We start from the raw sequence: 26,326 nt of genomic DNA, 5'->3' as shown, positions 1-26,326 counted from the left end.
ATAAAGATGGCAGTGGTGGGATTTGAACCCACGCCTCCTTAGAGACTGGAGCCTTAATCCAGCGCCTTAGACCGCTCGGCCACACTACCCAGCTGTGGCAAAATATTCACACTTTCTCGTCAGTTACCTAGAGCGTCTGCACTCCCTTGTATTTCAGTCTTCTTTTTCATTTTCTTCTTTAAAATCTTTATGTATCTCATGTTGCTCTTGCGTCCTTCATCTTTTTTTGATTCTCTTTCTAAAAATGTTAATTTATCTGATGTTGCTCTTTCTTTCATGGTATAAACTTAGAATTAGTTTCTGCTTTTATGTCTGAAGCAGATTGAATTAGAAAAACACGGCAGATAATTGCAATAACAGACGTGGGAATGAGGGTAAAGGCTGGATTCCCTTTATTTGTCCGGTGTCCTTGGTGGCCTTGTTTGAAATTACATTACAGTTTTCTGTTGAGAAAAAGTTGCAGCGGTGGACTTTGAACCGACACCTCCGAAAGACTGGGTCCTTAAATCCAGTTCTCTGGACAGCTCGGCCACAGTACCAACTGTTAAAATGGACTGCTGGGTCGTCCCACAGACCATCACAACTTTCCTTTTTTCCAATCAAGGATTTGACGTGAACAACCACCGGTAGGAGGTGCAACTGCCACCGCGGGGGCACAGGACTTGGTGGCTGGTTGGTTAAGGCGATGGACTACACTATCGAGTTGGAACCCCATCCGTGACACACAACATTGCTTCTTTTCTCCCTTGCATGGCCCTGCATGAAAGTAAAACCGCTGAAATAAAGCAGAAAATGTGATAGCTTGCGCAAACAAACTCAATAAAGATGGCAGTGGTGGGATTTGAACCCACGCCTCCTTAGAGACTGGAGCCTTAATCCAGCGCCTTAGACCGCTCGGCCACACTACCCAGCTGTGACAAAATATTCACACTTTCTCGTCAGTTACCTAGAGCGTCTGCACTCCCTTGTATTTCAGTCTTCTTTTTCATTTTCTTCTTTAAAATCTTTATGTATCTCATGTTGCTCTTGCGTCCTTCATCTTTTTTTGATTCTCTTTCTAAAAATGTTAATTTATCTGATGTTGCTCTTTCTTTCATCGTATAAACTGAGAATTAGTTTCTGCTTTTATATCTGAAGCAGATTGAATTAGAAAAACATGGCAGATAATTGCAATAACAGACGTGGGAATTAGGGTAAAGGCTGGATTCCCTTTATTTGTCCGGTGTCCTTGGTGGCCTTGTTTGAAATGACATTACAGTTTTCTGTTGAGAAAAAGTTAAAGCGGTGGACTTTGAACCGACACCTCCGAAAGACTGGGTCCTTAAATCCAGTTCTCTGGACAGCTCGGCCACAGTACCAACTGTTAAAATGGACTGCTTGGTCGTCGCACAGACCATCACAACTTTCCTTTTTTCCAATCAAGGATTTGACGTGAACAACCACCGGTAGGAGGTGCAACTGCCACCGCGGGGGCACAGGACTTGGTGGCTGGTTGGTTAAGGCGATGGACTACACTATCGAGTTGGAACCCCATCCGTGACACACAACATTGCTTCTTTACTCCCTTGCATGGCCCTGCATGAAAGTAAAAACGCTGAAATAAAGCAGAACATGTGATAGCTTGCGCAAACAAACTCAATAAAGATGGCAGTGGTGGGATTTGAACCCACGCCTCCTTAGAGACTGGAGCCTTAATCCAGCACCTTAGACCGCTCGGCCACACTACCCAGCTGTGGCAAAATATTCACACTTTCTCGTCAGTTACCTAGAGCGTCTGCACTCCCTTGTATTTCAGTCTTCTTTTTCATTTTCTTCTTTAAAATCTTTATGTATCTCATGTTGCTCTTGCGTCCTTCATCTTTTTTTGATTCTCTTTCTAAAAATGTTAATTTATCTGATGTTGCTCTTTCTTTCATCGTATAAACTGAGAATTAGTTTCTGCTTTTATATCTGAAGCAGATTGAATTAGAAAAACATGGCAGATAATTGCAATAACAGACGTGGGAATTAGGGTAAAGGCTGGATTCCCTTTATTTGTCCGGTGTCCTTGGTGGCCTTGTTTGAAATTACATTACAGTTTTCTGTTGAGAAAAAGTTGCAGCGGTGGACTTTGAACCGACACCTCCGAAAGACTGGGTCCTTAAATCCAGTTCTCTGGACAGCTCGTCCACAGTTCCCACTGTTAAAATGGACTGCTTGGTCGTCGCACAGACCATCACAACTTTCCTTTTTTCCAATCAAGGATTTGACGTGAACAACCACCGGTAGGAGGTGCAACTGCCACTGCGGGGGCACAGGACTTGGTGGCTGGTTGGTTAAGGCGATGGACTACACTATTGAGTTGGAACCCCATCCGTGACACACAGCATTGCTTCTTTTCTCCCTTGCATGGCCCTGCATGAAAGTAAAAACGTTGAAATAAAGTAGAACATGTGATAGCTTGCGCAAACAAACTCAATAAAGATGGCAGAGGTGGGATTTGAACCCACGCCTCCTTAGAGACTGGAGCCTTAATCCAGTGCCTTAGACCCCTCGGCCACACTACCCAGCTCTGGCAAAATATTCACACTTTCTCGTCAGTTACCTAGAGCGTCTGCACTTCCTTGTATTTTAGTCTTCTTTTTCATTTTCTTCTTTAAAATCTTTATGTATCTCCTGTTGCTCTTGCGTCCTTCATCTTTCTTTGATTCTCTTTTTAAAAATCTTAATTTATCTGATGTTGCTCTTTCTTCCATCGTATAAACATAGAATTAGTTTCTGCTTTTATGTCTGAAGCAGATTGAATTAGAAAAACACGGCAGATAATTTCAAAAACAGAGGTGGGAATGAGGGTAAAGGCTGGATTCCCTTTATTTTCCGGTGTCCTTGGTGGCCTTGTTGAGAAAAAGTTAAAGCGGTGGACTTTGAACCCACACCTCTGAAAGACTGGATCCTTAAATACAGTTCTCTGGACAGCTTGGCCACAGTACCCACTGTTAAAATGGACTGCTAGGTCGTCACACAGCCCAGCCCAACTTTCATTGTTTACAATCATGGATTTGACGTGAACAACCACCGGTAGGAGGTGCAACTGCCACCGTGAGAGCACAGGACTTGGTGGCTGGTTGGTTAAGGCAATGGACTACACTATTGAGTTGGAACCCCATCCGTGACACACATCATTTCTTCTTTTCTCCCTTGCATGGCCCTACATGAAAGTAAAAACGCTGAAATAAAGCAGAACATGTGATAGCTTGCGCAAACAAACTCAATGAAGATGGCAGTGGTGGGATTTGAACCCACGCCTCCTTAGAGACTGGAGCCTAAATCCAGCGCCTTAGACCGCTCGGCCACACTACCCAGCTCTGGCAAGAGTTCCACACTTTCTCGTCAGTTACCTAGAGAGTCTGCACTCCCTTGTATTTTAGTCTTCTTTTTCATTTTCTTCTTTAAAATCTTTATGTATCTCATGTTGCTCTTGCGTCCTTCATCTTTTTTTGATTCTCTTTTTCAATATTCAAATATTAATATACAAATACTGTTAGACTTTTATTCAAGTAGTATTTTAATAGTTGCCTTTCACTTTTAATTGAGTCATTTTCTATTAAGGAATCTTTACTTTTACTCTAGTATGACAATTGGGTACTTTTTCCACTACTGTTTAACATTGAGCTCAATTTTTTTTTTTACTACATAAACCTCTTGACTCTGTAATTGGCAGTGTAGAAATCCCCCACCATCCCCCACCATAACCCATGTGTAACCTACAATGTTGTACTACATTACATTTCATTCAAACTTAAAATGAACAGACAATCAACAATGTTTGAATTTGTTTGTTGACAACAATGTTGCAGACAATCAACATTGTACGGTTTTAACATGGAGCACGACATTACATCCATGCAAATACATTAGCTATATTATAGCAAGTAGGATAGTTCATTTATTTATGTTTGAAAATGTGGAAACATTTGTATTCCCATAATGCAACAGACTTTGATTGCGGTGAGGTTTGTCAATGTCTTGACAAAAGTGTTCCGTTCGAACTTCGCCCACTGTTAAACTAACCCAAGATTTATCATTGCTGTTGTTTCTCATGGCAGCAAAGGAAGCACAGTGGACATGAACAAACGAGGTGGGCAGAGTCAAGCACGATCTAGCGAGATTCTATTGGCCTGTTTTACAATGTATTTGCATATTTTCCCATTAGGAAACGCCTACTCTATGATTTTCGCTTGTAATAACTCAATTCGCCCTTGCACTTCTAAACAATGCAATATTTGTTAAATCATTTTGAAAAGATTTAGTACACTCTGTTCTTAACAGATTATATTTTTTGGGAACAGAAAACTGCATTGAGATCGAATTTTTCATAGATGAGAAAATATGCAAAACTATCGGCCAAGTTTCGTCTCGCGCCATCTTCTCCCACTTCCTGCCACTGAACTTCCTCTAATCACCATATTTGGTGGTGAGAAGTTCTAAATGGTGGCTTCAGAATTCCCCTTCTGGCTGTGATAAAAGCGATCACATGTTCGTCGGAACTAGGAAACGTGGAAATGTCCAAGTGAACTTGGCATCCGACAATTTGATGACGTTGTTCTGATTACAACGTTGATAAGATGTTGTAATGACAAAACATTCACTGCCTCGTGAATGTTCCCGTCAGTATTTTCTCCACCATGTCAGAGAAAACCCTGTTGATGATTGTAAAAAGGATTTGATTAATGCAATTTCATGTTTTTTTTAAAAACTGTGTTAGCCACTTGTGGACGTTCATTATAGACATCTATGTATTGTTACGCTATTTAGGAGGTGTGTTGACCGAGCTCTTATTTTTATGTTATCTGTTTAAGTGAATGAATATGAATTTGCCTTAAATGTTTATGCAAATGTACAGTATTTACATTTTCACTGCACTAATCAATCAACGCGTTCTTATCTTTGTACGTTTCCATATAATATCACACTTCAATTAAATAAATAAATAAACGTTTCGTCTTGTAAATATTTTCCTCAACTGCGTTTACCCACTTCAGTCAACAGGTGGCGACGTGAGTCTCAGGTGATGCTGTCAGAGTGTGACGTATAATCTAGTGGACAGGACGACGCCTCTTCAACAATAACAAGTATAGTCAGCCAGCTTCGTAGCCGAAATAGGCAAAAACATTAAATCTCTTTAGTCTGTTGTGGTATATATTATTCCGTGTGTTTTAAATATACTTCTGTCGTATATATTTACGTTGTTTGTTGGGTAGCTGGCTTGCTAAGTTAGCAGTAGCACTAGGCTGTTTGCTAATGCTAACTATCTAGCTAGTTAACATCCCCGACCATGAACTCACTAAACTACTACCCCGGTGTTAAAGAAGAGGAGGTCTGCTGGACGGAGAAAGAGGGTCTCGTGAAAGAGGAAAAGGAAGAGGAGGCTGTAACAGTAAAAAAAGAAGTAGAGGGTGAAGCTGTTACAGTGAAAGAGGTTACAGTGAAAGAGGAAGTTATAGTGACAGAACAGCAAGAAGTTACAGTGAAAGAGGAAGTTATAGTGGGAGAGTTTACAGTGAAAGAAGAAAAATAAGATTTCAGCGTGAAAGAGGAGGATGCTGTTTATGGAGTGGAGGAGGAGGAGGGGGAGATTACTGTGACGTTGAAAGAGGAGGAGGGGGAGGATAAAAATTAAAATTAAAAATCTTAATTTATCTCATGTTACTCTCTCTTCCATTGTGTACACTGAAAATTAGTTTCTGCTTTTACGTCTGAAGCAGATTGAATTTGAAAAACACGGCAGATAATTGCAATAACAGACGTGGGAATTAGGGTAAAGGCTGGATTCCCTTTATTTGTCCGGTGTCCTTGGTGGCCTTGTTTGAAATTACATGACAGTTTTCTTTTGAGAAAAAGTTGCAGAGGTGGACTTCGACCCCACACCTCTGAAAGACTGGATCCTTAAATCCAGTGCTCTGGACAGCTCGGCCACAGTTCCCACTGTTAAAATGGACTGCTGGGTCGTCGCACAGACCATCACAACTTTCCTTTTTTCCAATCAAGGATTTGACGTGAACAACCACCGGTAGAAGGTGCAACTGCCACCGCGGGGGCACAAGACTTGGTGGCTGGTTGGTTAAGGCGATGGACTACACTATTGAGATGGAACCCCATCCGTGACCAACAACATTGCTTCTTTTCTCCCTTGCATGGCCCTGCATGAAAGTAAAAACGCTGAAATAAAGCAGAACATGTGATAGCCTGCGCAAACAAACTCAATAAAGATGGCAGTGGTGGGATTTGAACCCACGCCTCCTTAGAGACTGGAGCCTTAATCCAGCACCTTAGACCGCTCAGCCACACTACCCAGCTCTGGGGAACTATTCACACTTTCTCGTCAGTTACCTAGAGCGTCTGCACTTCCTTGTATGTTAGTCCTCTTTTTCATTTTCTTCTTTAAAATCTTTATGTATCTCATGTTGCTCTTGCGTCAATCATCTTTTTTTTTAATTCTCTTTTTAAAAATCTTGATTTATCTCATGTTGCTCTTTCTTCCATTGTGTACACTGAAAATTAGTTTCTGCCTTTATGTCTGAAGCAGATTGAATCTGAAAAACACAGCAGATAATTTCAAAAACAGAGGTGGGAATTAGGGTAAAGGCTGGATTCCCTTTATTTGTCCGGTGTCCTTGGTGGCCTTGCTTGAAATTACATTACAGTTTTCTGTTGAGAAAAAGTTAAAGCGGTGGACTTTGAACCCACACATCTGAAAGACTGGATCCTTAAATACAGTTCTCTGGACAGCTTGGCCACAGTACCCACTGTTAAAATGGACTGCTAGGTCGTCGCACAGCCCAGGCCAACTTTCCTTGTTTACAATCAAGTCTTTGACGTGAACAACCACCGGTAGGAGGTGCAACTGCCACCGCGGGGGCACAGGACTTGGTGGCTGGTTGGTTAAGGCGATGGACTACACTATCGAGTTGGAACCCCATCCGTGACACACAACATTGCTTCTTTTCTCCCTTGCATGGCCCTGCATGAAAGTAAAAACGCTGAAATAAAGCAGAACATGTGATAGCTTGCGCAAACAAACTCAATGAAGATGGCAGTGGTGGGATTTGAACCCACGCCTCCTTAGAGACTGGAGCCTAAATCCAGCGCCTTAGACCGCTCGGCCACACTACCCAGCTCTGGCAAGTTTCCACACTTTCTCGTCAGTTACCTAGAGCGTCTGCACTACCTTGTATTTTAGTCTTCTTTTTCATTTTCTTCTTTAAAATCTTTATGTATCTCATGTTGCTCTTGCGTCCTTCATCTTTTTTTGATTCTCTTTTTAAAAATCTTAATTTATCTGACGTTGCTCTTTCTTCCATCGTATAAACTTAGAATTAGTTTCTGCTTTTATGTCTGAAGCAGATTGAATTAGAAAAACACGGCAGATAATTGCAATAACAGACGTGGGAATTAGGGTAAAGGCTGGATTCCCTTTATTTTCCGGTGTCCTTGGTGGCCTTATTTGAAATTACATTACAGTTTTCTGTTGAGAAAAAGTTGCAGCAGTGGACTTTGAACCTACACCTCCGAAAGACTGGGTCCTTAAATCCAGTTCTCTGGACAGCTCGGCCACAGTTCGCACTGTTAAAATGGACTGCTTGGTCGTCGCACAGACCATCACAACTTTCCTTTTTTCCAATCAAGGATTTGACGTGATAAACCACCGGTAGGAGGTGCAACTGCCACCGCGGGGGCACAGGACTTGGTGGCTGGTTGGTTAAGGTGATGGACTACACTATTGAGTTGGAACCCCATCCGTGACACACAACATTGCTTCTTTTCTCCCTTGCATGGCCCTGCATGAAAGTAAAAACGCTTAGACCGCTCGGCCACACTACCCAGCTCTGGCAAGATTTCCAAACTTTCTCGTCAGGTACCTAGAGCGTCTGCACTTCCTTGTATTTTAGTCTTCTTTTTCATTTTCTTCTTTAAAATCTTTATGTATCTCATGTTGCTCTTGCGTCCTTCATCTTTTTTTGATTCTCTTTCTAAAAATCTTAATTTATCTGATGTTGCTCTTTCTTTCATCGTATAAACTTAGAATTAGTTTCTGCTTTTATGTTTGAAGCAGATTGAATTAGAAAAACACGGCAGATAATGGCAATAATAGACGTGGGAATGAGGGTAAAGGCTGGATTCCCTTTATTTGTCCGGTGTCCTTGGTGGCCTTGTTTGAAATTACATTACAGTTTTCTGTTGAGAAAAAGTTGTAGTGGTGGACTTTGAACCGACACCTCTGAAAGACTGGGTCCTTAAATCCAGTTCTCTGGACAGCTCGCCCACAGTACAAACTGTTAAAATGGACTGCTGGGTCGTCCCACAGACCATCACAACTTTCCTTTTTTCCAATCAAGGATTTGACGTGAACAACCACCGGTAGGAGGTGCAACTGCCACCGTGAGAGCACAGGACTTGGTGGCTGGTTGGTTAAGGCGATGGACTACACTATTGAGTTGGAACCCCATCCGTGACACACAACATTGCTTCTTCTCTCCCTTGCACGGCCCTGCATGAAAGTAAAAACGCTGAAATAAAGCTTGCGCATACAAACTCAATAAAGATGGCAGTGGTGGGATTTGAACCCACGCCTCCTTAGAGACTGGAGCCTAAATCGAGCGCCTTAGACCGCTCGGCCACACTACCCAGCTCTTGCAAGATTGCCAGACTGCCAGACTTTCTCGTCAGTTACCTAGAGCGTCTGCACTCCCTTGTATTTCAGTCTTCTTTTTCATTTTCTTCTTTAAAATCTTTATGTATCTCATGTTGCTCTTGCGTCCTTCATCTTTCTTTGATTTTCTTTTTAAAAATCTTAATTTATCTGATGTTGCTCTTTCTTCCATCGTATAAACTTAGAATTAGTTTCTGCTTTTATGTCTGAAGCAGATTGAATTAGAAAAACACGGCAGATAATTGCAATAACAGACGTGGGAATTAGGGTAAAGGCTGGATTCCCTTTATTTTCCGGTGTCCTTGGTGGCCTTGTTTGAAATTACATTACAGTTTTCTGTTGAGAAAAAGTTGCAGTGGTGGACTTTGAACCGACACCTCTGAAAGACTGGGTCCTTAAATCCAGTTCTCTGGACAGCTTGGCCACAGTTCCCACTGTTAAAATAGACTGCTTGGTCATCGCACAGACCATCACAACTTTCCTTTTTTCCAATCAAGGATTTGACGTGAACAACTACCGGTAGGAGGTGCAACTGCCACCGTGGGGGCACAGGACTTGGTAGCTGGTTGGTTAAGGCGATGGACTACACTATTGAGTTGGAACCCCATCCGTGACACACAACATTGCTTCTTTTCTCCCTTGCATGGCCCTGCATGAAAGTAAAAACGCTGAAATAAAGCAGAACATGTGATAGCTTGCGCAAACAAACTCAATAAAGATGGCAGTGGTGGGATTTGAACCCACGCCTCCTTAGAGACTGGAGCCTAAATCCAGCGCCTTAGACCGCTCGGCCACACTACCCAGCTCTTGCAAGATTGCCAGACTGCCAGACTTTCTCGTCAGTTACCTAGAGCGTCTGCACTCCCTTGTATTTCAGTCTTCTTTTTCATTTTCTTCTTTAAAATCTTTATGTATCTCATGTTGCTCTTGCGTCCTTCATCTTTCTTTGATTTTCTTTTTAAAAATCTTAATTTATCTGATGTTGCTCTTTCTTCCATCGTATAAACTTAGAATTAGTTTCTGCTTTTATGTCTGAAGCAGATTGAATTAGAAAAACACGGCAGATAATTGCAATAACAGACGTGGGAATTAGGGTAAAGGCTGGATTCCCTTTATTTTCCGGTGTCCTTGGTGGCCTTGTTTGAAATTACATTACAGTTTTCTGTTGAGAAAAAGTTGCAGTGGTGGACTTTGAACCGACACCTCTGAAAGACTGGGTCCTTAAATCCAGTTCTCTGGACAGCTTGGCCACAGTTCCCACTGTTAAAATAGACTGCTTGGTCATCGCACAGACCATCACAACTTTCCTTTTTTCCAATCAAGGATTTGACGTGAACAACTACCGGTAGGAGGTGCAACTGCCACCGTGGGGGCACAGGACTTGGTAGCTGGTTGGTTAAGGCGATGGACTACACTATTGAGTTGGAACCCCATCCGTGACACACAACATTGCTTCTTTTCTCCCTTGCATGGCCCTGCATGAAAGTAAAAACGCTGAAATAAAGCAGAACATGTGATAGCTTGCGCAAACAAACTCAATAAAGATGGCAGTGGTGGGATTTGAACCCACGCCTCCTTAGAGACTGGAGCCTAAATCCAGCGCCTTAGACCGCTCGGCCACACTACCCAGCTCTGGCAAGATTTCCACACTTTCTCGTCAGTTACCTAGAGCGTCTGCACTCCCTTGTATTTTAGTCTTCTTTTTCATTTTCTTCTTAAAAATCTTTATGTATCTCATGTTGCTCTTGCGTCCTTCATCTTTTTTTGATTCTCTTTTTAAAAATCTTAATTTATCTGATGTTGCTCTTTCTTCCATTGTGTACACTGAAAATTCGTTTCTGCTTTTATGTCTGAAGCAGATTGAATCTGAAAAACACAGCAGAATTTTTTCAAAAACAGAGGTGGGAATTAGGGTAAAGGATGGATTCCCTTTATTTGTCCGGTGTCCTTGGTGGCCTTGTTTGAAATTACATTACAGTTTTTTGTTGAGAAAAAGTTAAAGCGGTGGACTTTGAACCCACACCTCTGAAAGACTGGATCCTTAAATACAGTTCTCTGGACAGCTTGGCCACAGTACCCACTGTTAAAATGGACTGCTAGGTCGTCGCACAGCCCAGCCCAACTTTCCTTGTTTACAATCTAGGCTTTGACGTGAACAGCCACCGGTAGGAGGTGCAACTGCCACCGTGAGAGCACAGGACTTGGTGGCTGGTTGGTTAAGGCGATGGACGACACTATTGAGTTGGAACCCCATACGTGACACACAACATAGATTTTTTTCTCCCTTGCATGGCCCTACATGAAAGTAAAAACGCTGAAATAAAGCAGAACATGTGATAGCTTGCGCAAACAAACTCAATAAAGATGGCAGTGGTGGGATTTGAACCCACGCCTCCTTAGAGACTGGAGCCTTAATCCAGCACCTTAGACCGCTCGGCCACACTACCCAGCTCTGGCAAGCTTCCACACTTTATCGTCAGTTACCTAGAGCGTCTGCACTCCCTTGTATTTTAGTCTTCTTTTTCATTTTCTTCTTTAAAATCTTTATGTATCTCATGTTGCTCTTGCGTCCTTCATCTTTTTTTGATTCTCTTTCTAAAAATCTTAATTTATCTGATGTTGCTCTTTCTTCCATCGTATAAACTTAGAATTAGTTTCTGCTTTTATGTCTGAAGCAGATTGAATTAGAAAAACACGGCAGATAATTGCAATAACAGACGTGGGAATTAGGGTAAAGGCTGGATTCCCTTTATTTGTCCGGTGTCCTTGGTGGCCTTGTTTGAAATTACATTACAGTTTTCTGTTGAGAAAAAGTTAAAGCGGTGGACTTTGAACCCACACCTCTGAAAGACTGGATCCTTAAATCCAGTTCTCTGGACAGCTTGGCCACAGTCCCCACAGTTAAAATGGACTGCTGGGTCGTCCCACAGACCATCACAACTTTCCTTTTTTCAATATCAAGGATTTGACATGAACAACCACCGGTAGGAGGTGCAACTGCCACCGTGAGAGCACAGGACTTGGTGGCTGGTTGGTTAAGGCGATGGACTACACTATTGAGTTGGAACCCCATCCGTGACACACAACATTGATTTTTTTCTCCCTTGCATGGCCCTACATGAAAGTAAAAACGCTGAAATAAAGCAGAACATGTGATAGCTTGCGCAAACAAACTCAATAAAGATGGCAGTGGTGGGATTTGAACCCACGCCTCCTTAGAGACTGGAGCCAAAATCCAGCGCCTTAGACCGCCTGGCCACACTACCCAGCTCTGGCAAGATTTCCACACTGTCTCGTCAGTTACCTAGAGCGTCTGCACTCCCTTGTATTTTAGTCTTCTTTTTTATTTTCTTCTTAAAAATCTTTATGTATCTCATGTTGCTCTTGCGTCCTTCATCTTTCTTTGATTTTCTTTTTAAAAATCTTAATTTATCTGATGTTGCTCTTTCTTCCATCGTATAAACTTAGAATTAGTTTCTGCTTTTATGTCTGAAGCAGATTGAATTAGAAAAACACGGCAGATAATTGCAATAACAGACGTGGGAATTAGGGTAAAGGCTGGATTCCCTTTATTTGTCCGGTGTCCTTGGTGGCCTAGTTTGAAATTACATTACAGTTTTCTGTTGAGAAAAAGTTGCAGTGGTGGACTTTGAACCGACACCTCCGAAAGACTGGGTCCTTAAATCCAGTTCTCTGGACAGCTCGGCCACAGTTCCCACTGTTAAAATGGACTGCTTGATCGTCGCACAGACCATCACAACTTTCCTTTTTTCCAATCAAGGATTTGACGTGAACAACCACCGGTAGGAGGTGCAACTGCCACCGTGGGGGCACAGGACCTGGTGGCTGGTTGGTTAAGGCGATGGACTACACTATTGAGTTGGAACCCCATCCGTGACACACAACATTGCTTCTTTTTTCCCTTGCATGGCCCTGCATGAAAGTAAGAACGCTGAAATAAAGCAGAACATGTGATAGCTTGCGCAAACAAACTCAATAAAGATGGCAGTGGTGGGATTTGAACCCACGCCTCCTTAGAGACTGGAGCCTTAATCCAGCGCCTTAGACCGCTCGGCCACACTACCCAGCTCTGGCAAGATTTCCAAACTTTCTCGTCAGGTACCTAGAGCGTCTGCACTTCCTTGTATTTTAGTCTTCTTTTTCATTTTCTTCTTTAAAATCTTTATGTATCTCATGTTGCTCTTGCGTCCTTCATCTTTTTTTGATTCTCTTTCTAAAAATCTTAATTTATCTGATGTTGCTCTTTCTTTCATCGTATAAACTTAGAATTAGTTTCTGCTTTTATGTCTGAAGCAGATTGAATTAGAAAAACACGGCAGATAATGGCAATAATAGACGTGGGAATGAGGGTAAAGGCTGGATTCCCTTTATTTGTCCGGTGTCCTTGGTGGCCTTGTTTGAAATTACATTACAGTTTTCTGTTGAGAAAAAGTTGTAGTGGTGGACTTTGAACCGACACCTCTGAAAGACTGGGTCCTTAAATCCAGTTCTCTGGACAGCTCGCCCACAGTACAAACTGTTAAAATGGACTGCTGGGTCGTCCCACAGACCATCACAACTTTCCTTTTTTCCAATCAAGGATTTGACGTGAACAACCACCGGTAGGAGGTGCAACTGCCACCGTGAGAGCACAGGACTTGGTGGCTGGTTGGTTAAGGCGATGGACTACACTATTGAGTTGGAACCCCATCCGTGACACACAACATTGCTTCTTCTCTCCCTTGCACGGCCCTGCATGAAAGTAAAAACGCTGAAATAAAGCTTGCGCATACAAACTCAATAAAGATGGCAGTGGTGGGATTTGAACCCACGCCTCCTTAGAGACTGGAGCCAAAATCCAGCGCCTTAGACCGCCTGGCCACACTACCCAGCTCTGGCAAGATTTCCACACTGTCTCGTCAGTTACCTAGAGCGTCTGCACTCCCTTGTATTTTAGTCTTCTTTTTTATTTTCTTCTTAAAAATCTTTATGTATCTCATGTTGCTCTTGCGTCCTTCATCTTTCTTTGATTTTCTTTTTAAAAATCTTAATTTATCTGATGTTGCTCTTTCTTCCATCGTATAAACTTAGAATTAGTTTCTGCTTTTATGTCTGAAGCAGATTGAATTAGAAAAACACGGCAGATAATTGCAATAACAGACGTGGGAATTAGGGTAAAGGCTGGATTCCCTTTATTTGTCCGGTGTCCTTGGTGGCCTAGTTTGAAATTACATTACAGTTTTCTGTTGAGAAAAAGTTGCAGTGGTGGACTTTGAACCGACACCTCCGAAAGACTGGGTCCTTAAATCCAGTTCTCTGGACAGCTCGGCCACAGTTCCCACTGTTAAAATGGACTGCTTGATCGTCGCACAGACCATCACAACTTTCCTTTTTTCCAATCAAGGATTTGACGTGAACAACCACCGGTAGGAGGTGCAACTGCCACCGTGGGGGCACAGGACCTGGTGGCTGGTTGGTTAAGGCGATGGACTACACTATTGAGTTGGAACCCCATCCGTGACACACAACATTGCTTCTTCTCTCCCTTGCACGGCCCTGCATGAAAGTAAAAACGCTGAAATAAAGCTTGCGCATACAAACTCAATAAAGATGGCAGTGGTGGGATTTGAACCCACGCCTCCTTAGAGACTGGAGCCTAAATCGAGCGCCTTAGACCGCTCGGCCACACTACCCAGCTCTTGCAAGATTGCCAGACTGCCAGACTTTCTCGTCAGTTACCTAGAGCGTCTGCACTCCCTTGTATTTCAGTCTTCTTTTTCATTTTCTTCTTTAAAATCTTTATGTATCTCATGTTGCTCTTGCGTCCTTCATCTTTCTTTGATTTTCTTTTTAAAAATCTTAATTTATCTGATGTTGCTCTTTCTTCCATCGTATAAACTTAAAATTAGTTTCTGCTTTTATGTCTGAAGCAGATTGAATTAGAAAAACACGGCAGATAATTGCAATAACAGACGTGGGAATTAGGGTAAAGGCTGGATTCCCTTTATTTTCCGGTGTCCTTGGTGGCCTTGTTTGAAATTACATTACAGTTTTCTGTTGAGAAAAAGTTGCAGTGGTGGACTTTGAACCGACACCTCTGAAAGACTGGGTCCTTAAATCCAGTTCTCTGGACAGCTTGGCCACAGTTCCCACTGTTAAAATAGACTGCTTGGTCATCGCACAGACCATCACAACTTTCCTTTTTTCCAATCAAGGATTTGACGTGAACAACTACCGGTAGGAGGTGCAACTGCCACCGTGGGGGCACAGGACTTGGTAGCTGGTTGGTTAAGGCGATGGACTACACTATTGAGTTGGAACCCCATCCGTGACACACAACATTGCTTCTTTTCTCCCTTGCATGGCCCTGCATGAAAGTAAAAACGCTGAAATAAAGCAGAACATGTGATAGCTTGCGCAAACAAACTCAATAAAGATGGCAGTGGTGGGATTTGAACCCACGCCTCCTTAGAGACTGGAGCCTAAATCCAGCGCCTTAGACCACTCGGCCACACTACCCAGCTCTGGCAAGATTTCCACACTTTCTCGTCAGTTACCTAGAGCGTCTGCACTCCCTTGTATTTTAGTCTTCTTTTTCATTTTCTTCTTAAAAATCTTTATGTATCTCATGTTGCTCTTGCGTCCTTCATCTTTTTTTGATTCTCTTTTTAAAAATCTTAATTTATCTGATGTTGCTCTTTCTTCCATTGTGTACACTGAAAATTCGTTTCTGCTTTTATGTCTGAAGCAGATTGAATCTGAAAAACACAGCAGAATTTTTTCAAAAACAGAGGTGGGAATTAGGGTAAAGGATGGATTCCCTTTATTTGTCCGGTGTCCTTGGTGGCCTTGTTTGAAATTACATTACAGTTTTTTGTTGAGAAAAAGTTAAAGCGGTGGACTTTGAACCCACACCTCTGAAAGACTGGATCCTTAAATACAGTTCTCTGGACAGCTTGGCCACAGTACCCACTGTTAAAATGGACTGCTAGGTCGTCGCACAGCCCAGCCCAACTTTCCTTGTTTACAATCTAGGCTTTGACGTGAACAGCCACCGGTAGGAGGTGCAACTGCCACCGTGAGAGCACAGGACTTGGTGGCTGGTTGGTTAAGGCGATGGACGACACTATTGAGTTGGAACCCCATACGTGACACACAACATAGATTTTTTTCTCCCTTGCATGGCCCTACATGAAAGTAAAAACGCTGAAATAAAGCAGAACATGTGATAGCTTGCGCAAACAAACTCAATAAAGATGGCAGAGTGGGATTTGAACCCACGCCTCCTTAGAGACTGGAGCCTTAATCCAGCACCTTAGACCGCTCGGCCACACTACCCAGCTCTGGCAAGCTTCCACACTTTATCGTCAGTTACCTAGAGCGTCTGCACTCCCTTGTATTTCAGTCTTCTTTTTCATTTTCTTCTTTAAAATCTTTATGTATCTCATGTTGCTCTTGCGTCCTTCATCTTTTTTTGATTCTCTTTCTAAAAATCTTAATTTATCTGATGTTGCTCTTTCTTCCATCGTATAAACTTAGAATTAGTTTCTGCTTTCATGTCTGAAGCAGATTGAATTAGAAAAACATGGCAGATAATTGCAATAACAGACGTGGGAATTAGGGTAAAGGCTGGATTCCCTTTATTTGTCCGGTGTCCTTTGTGGCCTTGTTTGAAATGAAATTACAGTTTTCTGTTGAGAAAAAGTTAAAGCGGTGGACTTTGAACCGACACCTCCGAAAGACTGGGTCCTTAAATCCAGTTCTCTGGACAGCTCGGCCACAGTACCAACTGTTAAAATGGACTGCTTGGTCGTCGCACAGACCATCACAACTTTCCTTTTTTCCAATCAAGGATTTGACGTGAACAACCACCGGTAGGAGGTGCAACTGCCACTGCGGGGGCACAGGACTTGGTGGCTGGTTGGTTAAGGCGATGGACTACACTATTGAGTCAGATCCCCATCCGTGACACACAACATTGCTTATTTTCTCCCTTGCATGGCCCTGCATGAAAGTAAAAACTCTGAAATAAAGCAGAACATGTGATAGCTTGCGCAAACAAACTCAATAAAGATGGCAGTGGTGGGATTTGAACCCACGCCTCCTTAGAGACTGGAGCCTAAATCCAGCGCCTTAGACCGCTCGGCCACACTACCCAGCTCTACTTCAGGTTTTCACACTTTCTCGTCAGTTGAACCCCATCCGTGACACACAACATTGCTTCTTTTCTCCCTTGCATGGCCCTGCACGAAAGTAAAAACTCTGAAATAAAGCAGAACATGTGATAGCTTGCGCAAACCAACTCAATAAAGATGGCAGTGGTGGGATTTGAACCCACGCCTCCTTAGAGACTGGAGCCTAAATCCAGCGCCTTAGACCGCTCGGCCACACTACCCAGCTCTACTTCAGGTTTTCACACTTTCTCGTCAGTTGAACCCCATCCGTGACACACAACATTGCTTCTTTTCTCCCTTGCATGGCCCTGCATGAAAGTAAAAACACTGAAATAAAGCAGAACATGTGATAGCTTGCGCAAACAAACTCAATAAAGATGGCAGTGGTGGGATTTGAACCCACGCCTCCTTAGAGACTGGAGCCTTAATCCAGCGCCTTAGACCGCTCGGCCACACTACCCAGCTCTGGCAAGATCTCCAAACTTTCTCGTCAGTTACCTAGAGCGTCTGCACTTCCTTGTATTTTAGTCTTCTTTTTCATTTTCTTCTTTAAAATCTTTATGTATCTCATGTTGCTCTTGCGTCCTTCATCTTTTTTTGATTCTCTTTCTAAAAATCTTAATTTATCTGATGTTGCTCTTTCTTTCATCGTATAAACTTAGAATTAGTTTCTGCTTTTATGTCTGAAGCAGATTGAATTAGAAAAACACGGCAGATAATTGCAATAACAGACGTGGGAATGAGGGTAAAGGCTGGATTCCCTTTATTTTCCGGTGTCCTTGCTGGCCTTGTTTGAAATTACATTACAGTTTTCTGTTGAGAAAAAGTTGCAGTGGTGGACTTTGAACCGACACCTCCGAAAGACTGGGTCCTTAAATCCAGTTCTCTGGACAGCTCGCCCAAAGTACCAACTGTTAAAATGGACTGCTGGGTCGTCCCACAGACCATCACAACTTTCCTTTTTTCCAATCAAGGATTTGACGTGAACAACCACCGGTAGGAGGTGCAACTGCCACCGTGAGAACACAGGACTTGGTGGCTGGTTGGTTAAGGCGATGGACTACACTATTGAGTCGGATCCCCATCCGTGACACACAACATTACTTATTTTCTCCCTTGCATGGCCCTGCATGAAAGTAAAAACTCTGAAATAAAGCAGAACATGTGATAGCTTGCGCAAACAAACTCAATAAAGATGGCAGTGGTGGGATTTGAACCCACGCCTCCTTAGAGACTGGAGCCTTAATCCAGCGCCTTAGACCGCTCGGCCACACTACCCAGCTGTGGCAAAATATTCACACTTTCTCGTCAGTTACCTAGAGCGTCTGCACTCCCTTGTATTTCAGTCTTCTTTTTCATTTTCTTCTTTAAAATCTTTATGTATCTCATGTTGCTCTTGCGTCCTTCATCTTTTTTTGATTCTCTTTCTAAAAATGTTAATTTATCTGATGTTGCTCTTTCTTTCATCGTATAAACTGAGAATTAGTTTCTGCTTTTATATCTGAAGCAGATTGAATTAGAAAAACATGGCAGATAATTGCAATAACAGACGTGGGAATTAGGGTAAATGCTGGATTCCCTTTATTTGTCCGGTGTCCTTGGTGGCCTTGTTTGAAATGACATTACAGTTTTCTGTTGAGAAAAAGTTAAAGCGGTGGACTTTGAACCGACACCTCCGAAAGACTGGGTCCTTAAATCCAGTTCTCTGGACAGCTCGGCCACAGTACCAACTGTTAAAATGGACTGCTTGGTCGTCGCACAGACCATCACAACTTTCCTTTTTTCCAATCAAGGATTTGACGTGAACAACTACCGGTAGGAGGTGCAACTGCCACCGTGGGGGCACAGGACTTGGTGGCTGGTTGGTTAAGGCGATGGACTACACTATTGAGTTGGAACCCCATCCGTGACACACAACATTGCTTCTTTTCTCCCTTGCATGGCCCTGCATGAAAGTAAAAACACTGAAATAAAGCAGAACATGTGATAGCTTGCGCAAACAAACTCAATAAAGATGGCAGTGGTGGGATTTGAACCCACGCCTCCTTAGAGACTGGAGCCTTAATCCAGCGCCTTAGACCGCTCGGCCACACTACCCAGCTCTGGCAAGATCTCCAAACTTTCTCGTCAGTTACCTAGAGCGTCTGCACTTCCTTGTATTTTAGTCTTCTTTTTCATTTTCTTCTTTAAAATCTTTATGTATCTCAAGTTGCTCTTGCGTCCTTCATCTTTTTTTGATTCTCTTTCTAAAAATCTTAATTTATCTGATGTTGCTCTTTCTTTCATCGTATAAACTTAGAATTAGTTTCTGCTTTTATGTCTGAAGCAGATTGAATTAGAAAAACACGGCAGATAATTGCAATAACAGACGTGGGAATGAGGGTAAAGGCTGGATTCCCTTTATTTTCCGGTGTCCTTGCTGGCCTTGTTTGAAATTACATTACAGTTTTCTGTTGAGAAAAAGTTGCAGTGGTGGACTTTGAACCGACACCTCCGAAAGACTGGGTCCTTAAATCCAGTTCTCTGGACAGCTCGCCCAAAGTACCAACTGTTAAAATGGACTGCTGGGTCGTCCCACAGACCATCACAACTTTCCTTTTTTCCAATCAAGGATTTGACGTGAACAACCACCGGTAGGAGGTGCAACTGCCACCGTGAGAACACAGGACTTGGTGGCTGGTTGGTTAAGGCGATGGACTACACTATTGAGTCGGATCCCCATCCGTGACACACAACATTGCTTATTTTCTCCCTTGCATGGCCCTGCATGAAAGTAAAAACTTTGAAATAAAGCAGAACATGTGATAGCTTGCGCAAACAAACTCAATAAAGATGGCAGTGGTGGGATTTGAACCCACGCCTCCTTAGAGACTGGAGCCTTAATCCAGCGCCTTAGACCGCTCGGCCACACTACCCAGCTGTGGCAAAATATTCACACTTTCTCGTCAGTTACCTAGAGCGTCTGCACTCCCTTGTATTTCAGTCTTCTTTTTCATTTTCTTCTTTAAAATCTTTATGTATCTCATGTTGCTCTTGCGTCCTTCATCTTTTTTTGATTCTCTTTCTAAAAATGTTAATTTATCTGATGTTGCTCTTTCTTTCATCGTATAAACTGAGAATTAGTTTCTGCTTTTATATCTGAAGCAGATTGAATTAGAAAAACATGGCAGATAATTGCAATAACAGACGTGGGAATTAGGGTAAATGCTGGATTCCCTTTATTTGTCCGGTGTCCTTGGTGGCCTTGTTTGAAATGACATTACAGTTTTCTGTTGAGAAAAAGTTAAAGCGGTGGACTTTGAACCGACACCTCCGAAAGACTGGGTCCTTAAATCCAGTTCTCTGGACAGCTCGGCCACAGTACCAACTGTTAAAATGGACTGCTTGGTCGTCGCACAGACCATCACAACTTTCCTTTTTTCCAATCAAGGATTTGACGTGAACAACCACCGGTAGGAGGTGCAACTGCCAACGTGGGGGTACAGGACTTGGTGGCTGGTTGGTTAAGGCGATGGACTACACTATTGAGTCGGATCCCCATCCGTGACACACAACATTGCTTATTTTCTCCCTTGCATGGCCCTGCATGAAAGTAAAAACTCTGAAATAAAGCAGAACATGTGATAGCTTGCGCAAACAAACTCAATAAAGATGGCAGTGGTGGGATTTGAACCCACGCCTCCTTAGAGACTGGAGCCTTAATCCAGCGCCTTAGACCGCTCGGCCACACTACCCAGCTGTGGCAAAGTATTCACACTTTCTCGTCAGTTACCTAGAGCGTCTGCACTCCCTTGTATTTCAGTCTTCTTTTTCATTTTCTTCTTTAAAATCTTTATGTATCTCATGTTGCTCTTGCGTCCTTCATCTTTTTTTGATTCTCTTTCTAAAAATGTTAATTTATCTGATGTTGCTCTTTCTTTCATCGTATCAACTTAGAATTAGTTTCTGCTTTTATATCTGAAGCAGATTGAATTAGAAAAACATGGCAGATAATTGCAATAACAGACGTGGGAATTAGGGTAAAGGCTGGATTCCCTTTATTTGTCCGGTGTCCTTGGTGGCCTTGTTTGAAATGACATTACAGTTTTCTGTTGAGAAAAAGTTGCAGCGGTGGACTTTGAACCGACACCTCCGAAAGACTGGGTCCTTAAATCCAGTTCTCTGGACAGCTCGGCCACAGTTCCCACTGTTAAAATGGACTGCTTGGTCGTCGCACAGACCATCACAACTTTCCTTTTTTCCAATCAAGGATTTGACGTGAACAACCACCGGTAGGAGGTGCAACTGCCACTGCGGGGGCACAGGATTTGGTGGCTAATTGGTTAAGGCGATGGACTACACTATTGAGTCGGATCCCCATCCGTGACACACAACATTGCTTATTTTCTCCCTTGCATGGCCCTGCATGAAAGTAAAAACTCTGAAATAAAGCAGAACATGTGATAGCTTGCGCAAACAAACTCAATAAAGATGGCAGTGGTGGGATTTGAACCCACGCCTCCTTAGAGACTGGAGCCTTAATCCAGCGCCTTAGACCGCTCAGCCACACTACCCAGCTGTGGCAAAATATTCACACTTTCTCGTCAGTTACCTAGAGCGTCTGCACTCCCTTGTATTTCAGTCTTCTTTTTCATTTTCTTCTTTAAAATCTTTATGTATCTCATGTTGCTCTTGCGTCCTTCATCTTTTTTTGATTCTCTTTCTAAAAATGTTAATTTATCTGATGTTGCTCTTTCTTTCATGGTATAAACTTAGAATTAGTTTCTGCTTTTATGTCTGAAGCAGATTGAATTAGAAAAACACGGCAGATAATTGCAATAACAGACGTGGGAATGAGGGTAAAGGCTGGATTCCCTTTATTTGTCCGGTGTCCTTGGTGGCCTTGTTTGAAATTACATTACAGTTTTCTGTTGAGAAAAAGTTGCAGCGGTGGACTTTGAACCGACACCTCCGAAAGACTGGGTCCTTAAATCCAGTTCTCTGGACAGCTCGGCCACAGTACCAACTGTTAAAATGGACTGCTGGGTCGTCCCACAGACCATCACAACTTTCCTTTTTTCCAATCAAGGATTTGACGTGAACAACCACCGGTAGGAGGTGCAACTGCCACCGCGGGGGCACAGGACTTGGTGGATGGTTGGTTAAGGCGATGGACTACACTATCGAGTTGGAACCCAATCCGTGACACACAACATTGCTTCTTTTCTCCCTTGCATGGCCCTGCATGAAAGTAAAACCGCTGAAATAAAGCAGAAAATGTGATAGCTTGCGCAAACAAACTCAATAAAGATGGCAGTGGTGGGATTTGAACCCACGCCTCCTTAGAGACTGGAGCCTTAATCCAGCGCCTTAGACCGCTCGGCCACACTACCCAGCTGTGGCAAAATATTCACACTTTCTCGTCAGTTACCTAGAAAGTCTGCACTCCCTTGTATTTCAGTCTTCTTTTTCATTTTCTTCTTTAAAATCTTTATGTATCTCATGTTGCTCTTGCGTCCTTCATCTTTTTTTGATTCTCTTTCTAAAAATGTTAATTTATCTGATGTTGCTCTTTCTTTCATCGTATAAACTGAGAATTAGTTTCTGCTTTTATATCTGAAGCAGATTGAATTAGAAAAACATGGCAGATAATTGCAATAACAGACGTGGGAATTAGGGTAAAGGCTGGATTCCCTTTATTTGTCCGGTGTCCTTGGTGGCCTTGTTTGAAATGACATTACAGTTTTCTGTTGAGAAAAAGTTGCAGCGGTGGACTTTGAACCGACACCTCCGAAAGACTGGGTCCTTAAATCCAGTTCTCTGGACAGCTCGGCCACAGTTCCCACTGTTAAAATGGACTGCTTGGTCGTCGCACAGACCATCACAACTTTCCTTTTTTCCAATCAAGGATTTGACGTGAACAACCACCGGTAGGAGGTGCAACTGCCACAGCGAGAGCACAGGACTTGGTGGCTAATTGGTTAAGGTGATGGACTACACTAATGAGTTGGAACCCCATCCGTGACACACAACATTGCTTCTTTTCTCCCTTGCATGGGCGACATGAAAGTGAAAATCCTGAAACAAAGCAGAAAATGTGATAGCTTGCGCAAAAAAATTCAATAAAGATGGCAGTGGTGGGATTTGAACCCACGCCTCCTTAGAGAATGGAGCCTTAATCCATCGCCTTAGACCGCTCGGCCACACTACCCAGCTCTGGCAAAATATTTACACTTTCTCGTCAGTTACCTAGAGCGTCTGTACTTCCTTGTATTTTAGTCTTCTATTTCATTTCCTTCTTTAAAATCTTTAAGTATCTCATGTTGCTCTTGCGTCCTTCATCTTTTTTTGATTCTCTTTTTAAAAATCTTAATTTATCTGATGTTGCTCTTTCTTCCATCGTATAAACTTAGAATTAGTTTCTGCTTTTATGTCTGAAGCAGATTGAATTAGAAAAACACCGCAGATAATTGCAATAACAGACGTGGGAATTAGGGTAAAGGCTGGATTCCCTTTATTTGTCCGGTGTCCTTGGTGGCCTTGTTTGAAATTACATTACAGTTTTCTGTTGAGAAAAAGGTGCAGAGGTGGACTTTGAACCTACACCTCCGAAAGACTGGGTCCTTAAATCCAGTTCTCTGGACAGCTCGGCCACAGTTCCCACTGTTAAAATGGACTGCTTGGTCGTCGCACAGACCATCACAACTTTCCTTTTTTCCAATCAAGGATTTGACGTGAAGAACCACCAGTAGGGGGCACAGGACTTGGTGGCTGGTTGGTTAAGGCGATGTAATACACTATTGAGTTGGAACCCCATCCGTGACACACAACATTGCTTCTTTTCTCCCTTGCATGGCCCTGCATGAAAGTAAAAACGCTGAAATAAAGCAGAACATGTGATAGCTTGCGCAAACAAACTCAATAAAGATGGCAGTGGTGGGATTTGAACCCACGCCTCCTTAGAGACTGGAGCCTAAATCCAGCGCCTTAGACCGCTCGGCCACACTACCCAGCTCTGGCAAGATTTCCACACTTTCTTGTCAGTTACCTAGAGCATCTGTACTTCCTTGAATTTTAGTCTTCTTTTTCATTTTCTTCTTTAAAATCTTTATGTATCTCATGTTGCTCTTGCGTCCTTCATCTTTTTTTGATTCTCTTTTTAAAAATCTTAATTTATCTGATGTTGCTCTTTCTTCCATCGTATAAACTTAGAATTCGTTTCTGCTTTTATGTCTGAAGCAGATTGAATTAGAAAAACACGGCAGATAATTGCAATAACAGACGTGGGAATTAGGGTAAAGGCTGGATTCGATTTATTTGTCCGGTGTCCTTGGTGGCCTTGTTTGAAATTACATTACAGTTTTCTGTTGAGAAAAAGTTGCAGAGGTGGACTTTGAACCTACACCTCCGAAAGACTGGGTCCTTAAATCCAGTTCTCTGGACAGCTCGGCCACAGTTCCCACTGTTAAAATGGACTGCTTGGTCGTCGCACAGACCATCACAACTTTCCTTTTTTCCAATCAAGGATTTGACGTGAAGAACCACCGGTAGGAGGTGCAACTGCCACCGCGGGGGCACAGGACTTGGTGGCTGGTTGGTTAAGGCGATGGACTACACTATTGAGTTGGAACCCCATCCGTGACACACAACATTTATTTTTTTCTCCCTTGCATGGCCCTACATGAAAGTAAAAACGCTGAAATAAAGCAGAACATGTGATAGCTTGCGCAAACAAACTCAACAAAGATGGCAGTGGTGGGATTTGAACCCACGCCTCCTTAGAGACTGGAGCCTTAATCAAATCAAATCAAATCAAATTTTATTTGTCACATACACATGGTTAGCAGATGTTAATGCGAGTGTAGCGAAATGCTTGTGCTTCTAGTTCCGACAATGCAGTAATAACAAGTAATCTAACTAACAATTCCAAAACTACTGTCTTGTACACAGTGTAAGGGGATAAAGAATATGTACATAAGGATATATGAATGAGTGGTGGTACAGAGCAGCATAGGCAAGATACAGTAGATGGTATCGGGTACAGTATGTACAAATGAGATGAGTATGTAAACAAAGTGGCATAGTATAGTATAAAGTGGCTAGTGATACATGTATTACATAAGGATACCGTCGATGATATAGAGTACAGTATATACGTATGCGTATGAGATGAATAATGTAGGGTAAGTAACATTTATATAAGGTAGCATTGTTTAAAGTGGCTAGTGATATATTTACATCATTTCCCATCAATTCCCATTATTAAAGTGGCTGGAGTTGAGTCAGTGTCAGTGTGTTGGCAGCAGCCACTCAGTGTTAGTGGTGGCTGTTTAACAGTCTGATGGCCTTGAGATAGAAGCTGTTTTTCAGTCTCTCGGTCCCAGCTTTGATGCACCTGTACTGACCTCGCCTTCTGGATGATAGCGGGGTGAACAGGCAGTGGCTCGGGTGGTTGATGTCCTTGATGATCTTTATGGCCTTCCTGTGACATCGGGTGGTGTAGGTGTCCTGGAGGGCAGGTAGTTTGCCCCCGGTGATGCGTTGTGCAGACCTCACTACCCTCTGGAGAGCCTTACGGTTGAGGGCGGTGCAGTTGCCATACCAGGCGGTGATACAGCCCGCCAGGATGCTCTCGATTGTGCATCTGTAGAAGTTTGTGAGTGCTTTTGGTGACAAGCCGAATTTCTTCAGCCTCCTGAGGTTGAAGAGGCGCTGCTGCGCCTTCTTCACGATGCTGTCTGTGTGAGTGGACCAATTCAGTTTGTCTGTGATGTGTATGCCGAGGAACTTAAAACTTGCTACCCTCTCCACTACTGTTCCATCGATGTGGATAGGGGGGTGTTCCCTCTGCTGTTTCCTGAAGTCCACAATCATCTCCTTAGTTTTGTTGACGTTGAGTGTGAGGTTGTTTCCAGCGCCTTAGACCGCTCGGCCACACTAACCAGCTCTGGCAAGCTTCCACACTTTCTCGTCAGTTACCTAGAGCGTCTGCACTTCCTTGTATTTTAGTCTTCTTTTTCATTTTCTTCTTTAAAATCTTAATTTATCTCATGTTGCTCTCTCTTCCATTGTGTACACTGAAAATTAGTTTCTGCTTTTATGTCTGAAGCAGACTGAATTTGATAAACACAGCAGATAATTGCAATAACAGATGTGGGAATTAGGGTAAAGGGTGGATTCCCTTTATTTGTCCGGTGTCCTTGGTGGCCTTGTTTGAAATTACATTAAAGTTTTCTGTTGAGAAAAAGTTGCAGAGGTGGACTTTGAACCTACACCTCCGAAAGACTGGGTCCTTAAATCCAGTTCTCTGGACAGCTCGGCCACAGTTCCCACTGTTAAAATGGACTGCTTGGTCGTCGCACAGACCATCACAACTTTCCTTTTTTCCAATCAAGGATTTGACGTGAAGAACCACCAGTAGGGGGCACAGGACTTGGTGGCTGGTTGGTTAAGGCGATGGACTACACTATTGAGTTGGAACCCC

At 42.9% G+C, this 26,326-nt stretch overlaps 27 non-coding genes across 27 annotated transcripts; all 27 read right to left on the bottom strand.

The window, feature by feature from the left end:
* Positions 1 to 7: 7 nt before the first annotated feature.
* trnal-aag (transfer RNA leucine (anticodon AAG)) lies at positions 8 to 89 on the bottom strand. The gene has a single exon. It is a non-coding gene; the product is annotated as a tRNA-Leu (tRNA).
* Positions 90 to 826: 737 nt separating this feature from the next.
* Positions 827 to 908, bottom strand: trnal-aag (transfer RNA leucine (anticodon AAG)). Its single transcript has one exon. It is a non-coding gene; the product is annotated as a tRNA-Leu (tRNA).
* A 737-nt stretch (positions 909 to 1,645) lies between these two features.
* On the bottom strand, positions 1,646 to 1,727 carry trnal-aag (transfer RNA leucine (anticodon AAG)). Its single transcript has one exon. It is a non-coding gene; the product is annotated as a tRNA-Leu (tRNA).
* Positions 1,728 to 2,464: 737 nt separating this feature from the next.
* trnal-aag (transfer RNA leucine (anticodon AAG)) lies at positions 2,465 to 2,546 on the bottom strand. The gene has a single exon. It is a non-coding gene; the product is annotated as a tRNA-Leu (tRNA).
* Positions 2,547 to 3,257: 711 nt separating this feature from the next.
* trnal-uag (transfer RNA leucine (anticodon UAG)) lies at positions 3,258 to 3,339 on the bottom strand. Its single transcript has one exon. It is a non-coding gene; the product is annotated as a tRNA-Leu (tRNA).
* Positions 3,340 to 6,249: 2,910 nt separating this feature from the next.
* On the bottom strand, positions 6,250 to 6,331 carry trnal-aag (transfer RNA leucine (anticodon AAG)). The gene has a single exon. It is a non-coding gene; the product is annotated as a tRNA-Leu (tRNA).
* Positions 6,332 to 7,070: 739 nt separating this feature from the next.
* On the bottom strand, positions 7,071 to 7,152 carry trnal-uag (transfer RNA leucine (anticodon UAG)). Its single transcript has one exon. It is a non-coding gene; the product is annotated as a tRNA-Leu (tRNA).
* Positions 7,153 to 8,582: 1,430 nt separating this feature from the next.
* trnal-uag (transfer RNA leucine (anticodon UAG)) lies at positions 8,583 to 8,664 on the bottom strand. The gene has a single exon. It is a non-coding gene; the product is annotated as a tRNA-Leu (tRNA).
* A 744-nt stretch (positions 8,665 to 9,408) lies between these two features.
* On the bottom strand, positions 9,409 to 9,490 carry trnal-uag (transfer RNA leucine (anticodon UAG)). Its single transcript has one exon. It is a non-coding gene; the product is annotated as a tRNA-Leu (tRNA).
* Positions 9,491 to 10,234: 744 nt separating this feature from the next.
* Positions 10,235 to 10,316, bottom strand: trnal-uag (transfer RNA leucine (anticodon UAG)). The gene has a single exon. It is a non-coding gene; the product is annotated as a tRNA-Leu (tRNA).
* A 738-nt stretch (positions 10,317 to 11,054) lies between these two features.
* trnal-aag (transfer RNA leucine (anticodon AAG)) lies at positions 11,055 to 11,136 on the bottom strand. The gene has a single exon. It is a non-coding gene; the product is annotated as a tRNA-Leu (tRNA).
* Positions 11,137 to 11,873: 737 nt separating this feature from the next.
* trnaq-uug (transfer RNA glutamine (anticodon UUG)) lies at positions 11,874 to 11,955 on the bottom strand. The gene has a single exon. It is a non-coding gene; the product is annotated as a tRNA-Gln (tRNA).
* Positions 11,956 to 12,692: 737 nt separating this feature from the next.
* On the bottom strand, positions 12,693 to 12,774 carry trnal-aag (transfer RNA leucine (anticodon AAG)). Its single transcript has one exon. It is a non-coding gene; the product is annotated as a tRNA-Leu (tRNA).
* Positions 12,775 to 13,496: 722 nt separating this feature from the next.
* trnaq-uug (transfer RNA glutamine (anticodon UUG)) lies at positions 13,497 to 13,578 on the bottom strand. Its single transcript has one exon. It is a non-coding gene; the product is annotated as a tRNA-Gln (tRNA).
* Positions 13,579 to 14,300: 722 nt separating this feature from the next.
* trnal-uag (transfer RNA leucine (anticodon UAG)) lies at positions 14,301 to 14,382 on the bottom strand. Its single transcript has one exon. It is a non-coding gene; the product is annotated as a tRNA-Leu (tRNA).
* Positions 14,383 to 15,126: 744 nt separating this feature from the next.
* On the bottom strand, positions 15,127 to 15,208 carry trnal-uag (transfer RNA leucine (anticodon UAG)). The gene has a single exon. It is a non-coding gene; the product is annotated as a tRNA-Leu (tRNA).
* A 1,555-nt stretch (positions 15,209 to 16,763) lies between these two features.
* trnal-uag (transfer RNA leucine (anticodon UAG)) lies at positions 16,764 to 16,845 on the bottom strand. Its single transcript has one exon. It is a non-coding gene; the product is annotated as a tRNA-Leu (tRNA).
* A 157-nt stretch (positions 16,846 to 17,002) lies between these two features.
* trnal-uag (transfer RNA leucine (anticodon UAG)) lies at positions 17,003 to 17,084 on the bottom strand. The gene has a single exon. It is a non-coding gene; the product is annotated as a tRNA-Leu (tRNA).
* A 157-nt stretch (positions 17,085 to 17,241) lies between these two features.
* Positions 17,242 to 17,323, bottom strand: trnal-aag (transfer RNA leucine (anticodon AAG)). The gene has a single exon. It is a non-coding gene; the product is annotated as a tRNA-Leu (tRNA).
* A 736-nt stretch (positions 17,324 to 18,059) lies between these two features.
* trnal-aag (transfer RNA leucine (anticodon AAG)) lies at positions 18,060 to 18,141 on the bottom strand. The gene has a single exon. It is a non-coding gene; the product is annotated as a tRNA-Leu (tRNA).
* Positions 18,142 to 18,878: 737 nt separating this feature from the next.
* On the bottom strand, positions 18,879 to 18,960 carry trnal-aag (transfer RNA leucine (anticodon AAG)). The gene has a single exon. It is a non-coding gene; the product is annotated as a tRNA-Leu (tRNA).
* A 736-nt stretch (positions 18,961 to 19,696) lies between these two features.
* Positions 19,697 to 19,778, bottom strand: trnal-aag (transfer RNA leucine (anticodon AAG)). Its single transcript has one exon. It is a non-coding gene; the product is annotated as a tRNA-Leu (tRNA).
* Positions 19,779 to 20,515: 737 nt separating this feature from the next.
* Positions 20,516 to 20,597, bottom strand: trnal-aag (transfer RNA leucine (anticodon AAG)). Its single transcript has one exon. It is a non-coding gene; the product is annotated as a tRNA-Leu (tRNA).
* Positions 20,598 to 21,334: 737 nt separating this feature from the next.
* trnal-aag (transfer RNA leucine (anticodon AAG)) lies at positions 21,335 to 21,416 on the bottom strand. The gene has a single exon. It is a non-coding gene; the product is annotated as a tRNA-Leu (tRNA).
* A 737-nt stretch (positions 21,417 to 22,153) lies between these two features.
* On the bottom strand, positions 22,154 to 22,235 carry trnal-aag (transfer RNA leucine (anticodon AAG)). Its single transcript has one exon. It is a non-coding gene; the product is annotated as a tRNA-Leu (tRNA).
* A 736-nt stretch (positions 22,236 to 22,971) lies between these two features.
* Positions 22,972 to 23,053, bottom strand: trnal-aag (transfer RNA leucine (anticodon AAG)). The gene has a single exon. It is a non-coding gene; the product is annotated as a tRNA-Leu (tRNA).
* Positions 23,054 to 23,770: 717 nt separating this feature from the next.
* On the bottom strand, positions 23,771 to 23,852 carry trnal-uag (transfer RNA leucine (anticodon UAG)). The gene has a single exon. It is a non-coding gene; the product is annotated as a tRNA-Leu (tRNA).
* Between the last annotated feature and the right edge of the window lie 2,474 nt (positions 23,853 to 26,326).

The sequence above is a fragment of the Oncorhynchus clarkii genome, chromosome 17 (assembly GCF_045791955.1).
Source record: "Oncorhynchus clarkii lewisi isolate Uvic-CL-2024 chromosome 17, UVic_Ocla_1.0, whole genome shotgun sequence".
Lineage (NCBI taxonomy): Eukaryota > Metazoa > Chordata > Actinopteri > Salmoniformes > Salmonidae > Oncorhynchus > Oncorhynchus clarkii.
This window is presented reverse-complemented; position numbering and strand designations above follow the sequence as displayed.